Raw genomic sequence first — 6,000 nt, forward strand, 5'->3', positions numbered from 1 at the left:
CAGAAAATCGCATGGACCAGATGAAATAGCAAACTGGATTCTGAAGGAATGCAGGAATGAACTGGCAGACAAAATACATAGCATACTAAACAGTTCCTTGAAGGAAGGAAAAGTTCCAGAAGATTGGAAAAAAGCAAATATAGTACCTATATATAAAGGAGGAAATAAAGAAGAACCTACAAACTATAGACCAGTCTCTCTAACAAGTACAATAGCAAAAATTTGTGAAAGAATTATCAAAAGTAGATGGGTAAAATATTTAGAAAAAAACAGTGTTAAATCCAAGGCAATTTGGATTCAGACAAGGACGATCATGCGTCACCAATTTAATATGTTTCTATTCAAGGCTAATAGATATAATACAAGAAAGAGATGGATGGGCGGACTGTGCATTTCTAGACCTAAAGAAAGCGTTTGACAAAGTACCACATAAGAAGTTGCTTAAGAAATTAGAAACTGAAGGAGGAATACAGGGCAAACTGCTAAATTGGATGGAAGACTTTTTGCAAGAAAGAAAAATGAGAGTAGTGATAAGAGACCAGCACTCAAAATGGGATAAAGTAATAAGCGGTGTTCTGCAGGGAACAGTACTGGCCCCAATAATGTTTGCTATATATATTAATGATATGGATGAAGGAATTGAAAGCTATATGAGCTTCTTTGCAGATGATGCAAAACTACTAAAAAGAGTGAAAACTGAAGAAGATTGTGAATCACTACAGAGAGATCTATATAAAGTACAGGAATGGAGTAGGAAGTAGGAGATGGAGTTCAATACAAAAAAGTGTAGTATAATGGAATTTGGAAAAAGCAAAAAACAGAATAACAGGATCATATAATTTGGGAGATGAAGGAATAAAAAAAGTAGAAAATGAGAAGGACCTGGAAGTCACTGTTATGTACGGGACATTAGTCAAGGAGTTGTGACCTTGCTGTCCTGGTGTGTGGTGTGTGAGTGGTCTCAGACCTACCCAGAGATCGGCTAATAAGGAGCTCTGAGCTCACTGCCGTAGGGTGGTGTCTGGCTGTCTCGACAGAGACTGCAGCAGATCCGAGGTGAATACACACACACACACAAACACACACACACACACACACACACACACACACACACACACACTTCAACGAATGGACGGCTTAGAAGACGTTCTGAAGAAAATTGAAGTTTTGTGAATCCCAACGCAAAGAGAAGTGCCTATTGTATTTACAGGGTGGGGGGGGAATTGCTCGTGGGGTAGTAGGAAAGTAGGGAAAGAGGAAAAGGGGAGGGATTACTGAGGGAAATGGAAGGAAATGAAGAAGGAGTAGACTTGGCCCAGGCAGACAGGCGAAAGGTAAACAAACGGCCCCCCGACCAGCTGAGCGACGATGAAATGTCTAATAAAAATGTAAAGATTAGAAGTATAGATAAGAGCAATACAGTAGAAAGTGATGAGAATATTTTCCAGGGATTTAAAGAGGGTGGGGGGGGACACAACCCCCCCCCCCACCCCACCCCCCACCCCCCACCCCCCGACTGACAAGACTAGAAGAGAAGGTCGATAAGATGATCGAGGACTTGGAGCGTAGGTTCGGTCATGTTAACAATATTATACGGAGAGTTGAAAAATTGGAAGAACTAGAGAAGGCGAACAAAAACTTAACTAAGGAAATTGAAGAATTAAAAAAACAGTTAAAAGAAGTAAAAGATGAGAATAAAGTCTTAAAGGAGAATAATAAGGAGAACAAGGAGGGTTGGAAAAAATTCAAGAAAATAGCAAAGTTGCATTCACTGACATAATCAGACAGCAAATGAATGAACAAACTGAAAACTCAGTTATTAAAGTGATGAGACAGAAGGAGAATATAGTAAGAGACTTAGCAGACAAAAAGAAATGTATAATTATATTAGGAATGGAAGAGAAACATAACCCAGATAGAACCACAAGAATCAAAGAGGAAAATGAAAAAGTAAGAAATTTACTAGAATTAGTTCAGGAAGATGAACCAGAAATAATGAAACAAATCGAAGAGAAATTCAGGCTAGGGAAATATAGTACAGACAAGACCAGACCAATTAAGATTAAATTCAGGTCACAAACTACGGCTGAGAATATCTTATCCAAAACAGGGAAACTAGCAACAAGTGAACAATATAAAAAGGTATGGATAAAAAGGGAAATGAATAAAGAGGAAAGAGAGGAAGAAAAACAGAAAAGACGAGATAAGAACGGAGTTAGAAAAAGAGAGATTCTATTGGAGAGTAGTGAATATGAAACTAAAGAAAGTCGACATACAAGAGAAAAACAAAAGGGAAACAGAGAACACAATGGAAGTGACAGAAAACTAAGAGTGTCTTACACAAATATAGATGGATTAATAACAGGATTGAATGAGCTGAATGATTATTTGAAAGAAAAAGAACCGGACATAATGGGAATTGTAGAAACAAAATTAAAAGGTCCACTACCACCCAACAGTGTAGGACATGATGCATATAATTATTGGATTAGAAACAGAGTGAAAAAGGAAGGGGGTGGAGTTATGTTCCTGACTAAGAAGGATATAAACGTGAAGTGTGTCACATATGGAAAGAATACAGTAGAGATGATAATGATGGAAGTAGAAGACAGAGATAAGAAGAACAGAAAGTTTGTGATAAATTATGTGCCCCCGAAAACAGCCTCATGGAAAGAGAGTAAACATAAAAGTATGTTAGAGGACACAAAGATAACATTAAACAAGATAATGGAAGAGGGAGGAAAAATAGTTATGATGGGCGACTTTAATTGCAAAGAAATCTGCTGGGAAGAAATGACAGTAAAGGGTGGAGACGGCTCATGGGGAAACGCTCTACTTGAGATGGTTACTGACCATACAATGACACAATGGATACAGGAGAACACTAGGTATAGAAATGAAGAAGAGCCATCGAGACTAGACCTAGTAATTACATCCGAACCTAGAATAGTGGACAAATTTGAATATAAAACACCAATAAGTAAAAGTGACCACATATTGATTGAACTGGAACTTAATGAAGAAAAATATATGAAAAGAAATGAACAATATAGAAAAGGAAGAATGATGTATGAAAAAACAAACTTTGATAAAATAAGAGAATTCTTTCAACAAGAAAACTGGGAAGAAATATACAAAGAAGAAACAACAGTGGAAGAGAAATGGAATATTTTGACAAAAATTTACAAAAAAAGGAGTGGAAAAGTATGTCCCAAGACAAAAACAAGAAAAAGAATATGTAAAATGCTGGTACAACAAAAGTTGTAGGGAGTTAAAAGACAAAAGAGACAAAGCCTGGACCAGATGGAAAAAAGACAGAAGACCTGAAAAATGGAAAATATATACCTGTTATAGAAATGAATATGTGCAGAGAGGAAAAGAGAAAATATGAAAAAGATATCATAGAAAAGTGTAAAGATCAACCAAAACTATTCTACAGATTTGCAAACAATAAACTGAAAAACAAACAAGACTTGGAGAAATTAAGACAAGAGGGAGTTGAATACACTGAAGAAATGGAAATGGCGGAAATTATGAACAAACATTTTAAATCAGTGTTTACAACCTGAAGAGATTGAATGGAAAGAGAAAGTCCCCCCTATGGAAGAAATAGAAGTAACAAAAAATGAAATATTAACACACTTGAGTAATCTTGATGTCAGAAAATCGCATGGACCAGATGAAATAGCAAACTGGATACTGAAAGAATGCAGGAATGAACTGGCAGACAAAATACATAGCATACTAAATAGTTCCTTGAAAGAAGGAAAAGTTCCAGAAGATTGGAAAAAAGCAAATATAGTACCTATATATAAAGGAGGAAATAAAGATGAACCTACCAACTATAGACCAGTCTCTCTAACAAGTACAATAACAAAATTTTGTGAAAGAATGATCAAAAGTAGATGGGTAAAATATTTAGAAAAAAACAAAGTGTTAAATCCAAGGCAATTTGAATTCAGACAAGGACGATCATGCGTCACCAATTTAATATGTTTCTATTCAAGGCTAATCGATATAATACAAGAAAGAGATGGATGGGCGGACTGTGCATTTTTAGATCTAAAGAAAGCGTTTGACAAAGTACCACATAAGAAGTTGCTTAAGAAATTAGAAGCTGAAGGAGGAATACAGGGCAAACTACTAAATTGGATGGAGGACTTTTTGCAAGAAAGAAAAATGAGAGTAGTGATAAGAAACCAGCACTCAAAATGGGATGAAGTAATAAGCGGTGTTCCGCAGGGAACAGTTCTGGCCCCAATAATGTTTGCTATCTTTATTAATGATATGGATGAAGGAATTGAAAGCTATATGAGCTTCTTTGCAGATGATGCAAAACTACTGAAAAGAGTGAAAATTGAAGAAGATTGTGAATCACTACAGAGAGATCTAAATAAAGTACAAGAATGGAGTAGGAAGTGGGAGATGGAGTTCAATACAAAAAAGTGTAGTATAATGGAATTTGGAGAAAGCAAAAACAGAATAACAGGAGCATATAAATTGGGAGAAGAAGGAATAAAAAAAGTAGAAAATGAGAAGGACCTGGGAGTCATTGTTATGAATAATATGTCACCTGAGAAACATATAAATAAGATTTTTGGAGAAACTTATAATCTAATAAGAACAATCAAAGTTGCATTTACATACCTGGATGAAGAAATGGTGAAGAAAATCCTAATCACCCTGATAAGACCAAGATTGGAATATGCAGCAACGATATGGTCACCAAGTACAAAAAAATGTATAAAAAAACTTGAAAGAATACAAAGAGCAATTACAAAACTGGCACCAACACTCTCAAAACTATCATATGAAGAGAGACTAGAAAAACTTGAACTACAGACACTAGAGCAAAGAAGAGAGAGAGGAGATTTGATAGCTATTTACAGAATCATGAAAGGCATAGAATTTACTGACAGAGAGAATCTGATAAAATGGGATGACAGAAATACAAGAGGACACGGAAAGAAAATAAAAAAAGACAGCTATAGAAGAGATTTGAAAAAGAACAGCTTTCCTCACAGAGTAATAGACAGTTGGAACAAGTTAGATGAGAAAGTGGTGTGTGCAAAAACAATACATGAATTTAAAAATAGTTTAGATAAAATGAGATATGAAGACGGGACCCCACGAGCATAGCTCCCCTTCCCGTAAAATACAACTAGGTAAATACAACTAGGTAAATACACACACACACACACACACACACACACACACACACACACACACACACACACACACACACACACACACACACACACACGCACACACACATATATATATATATATATGTATATATATATATATATATATATGTATATATATATACATATATATATATATATATGGAAGGATGGACGACAAAATGAGTGGTAGGGTGGTGAGATTAACACCGAGAATGAGAGTAAGCACGCATTACCTCACCAGATGGCAGCACTGTGTGATGAGTCGTGTAGTTCATTTCCTGTTTTACAGTCTTGTTTCCAAACGTGATAAAACTAACTTTAAAATGCCGCAGTATTGCTCTGTTCCACTGTGTTCAGCACATAAGGATGGACACAAGTTTCCGTCAGATGAGATGAATATGAAGTGGATGATAGCGATAAAACGCCTTGAACCAGGTACAAATAAGTCATGGATTCCAAGGAAATACAGTGTTGTCTGTGAAAAACATTTTACAGCAGATGACAACACGCCTGCTGTTCTTTTAGGTAAGTGATATTCAACTTTGTTGCCATTTATATATAAAGAAAAATAACAGGCACTATTCTTTTTTTAACAATTCAGCAAGATAACCCGTTCCCCATGCTGTGTCATCATGTCAAGTGTGTGTAGTAGTAGGAATTTTGTTATGGGGAACAGCCATTATTTTTCAACCCATGTACCTGACATTGTTTATATTCTCATGAAGGTAATTATGATTTTAAAGGTTTACTATTTAAATTAGGATATGTCTACAGTTACGTAGGTTTTTAACACACTTTCATTGTGATGTCTATT

The sequence above is a fragment of the Oratosquilla oratoria genome, chromosome 17 (assembly GCF_046742065.1).
Source record: "Oratosquilla oratoria isolate Oo_2021 chromosome 17, ASM4674206v1, whole genome shotgun sequence".
In the NCBI taxonomy this organism is placed as follows: Eukaryota; Metazoa; Arthropoda; class Malacostraca; order Stomatopoda; family Squillidae; genus Oratosquilla; species Oratosquilla oratoria.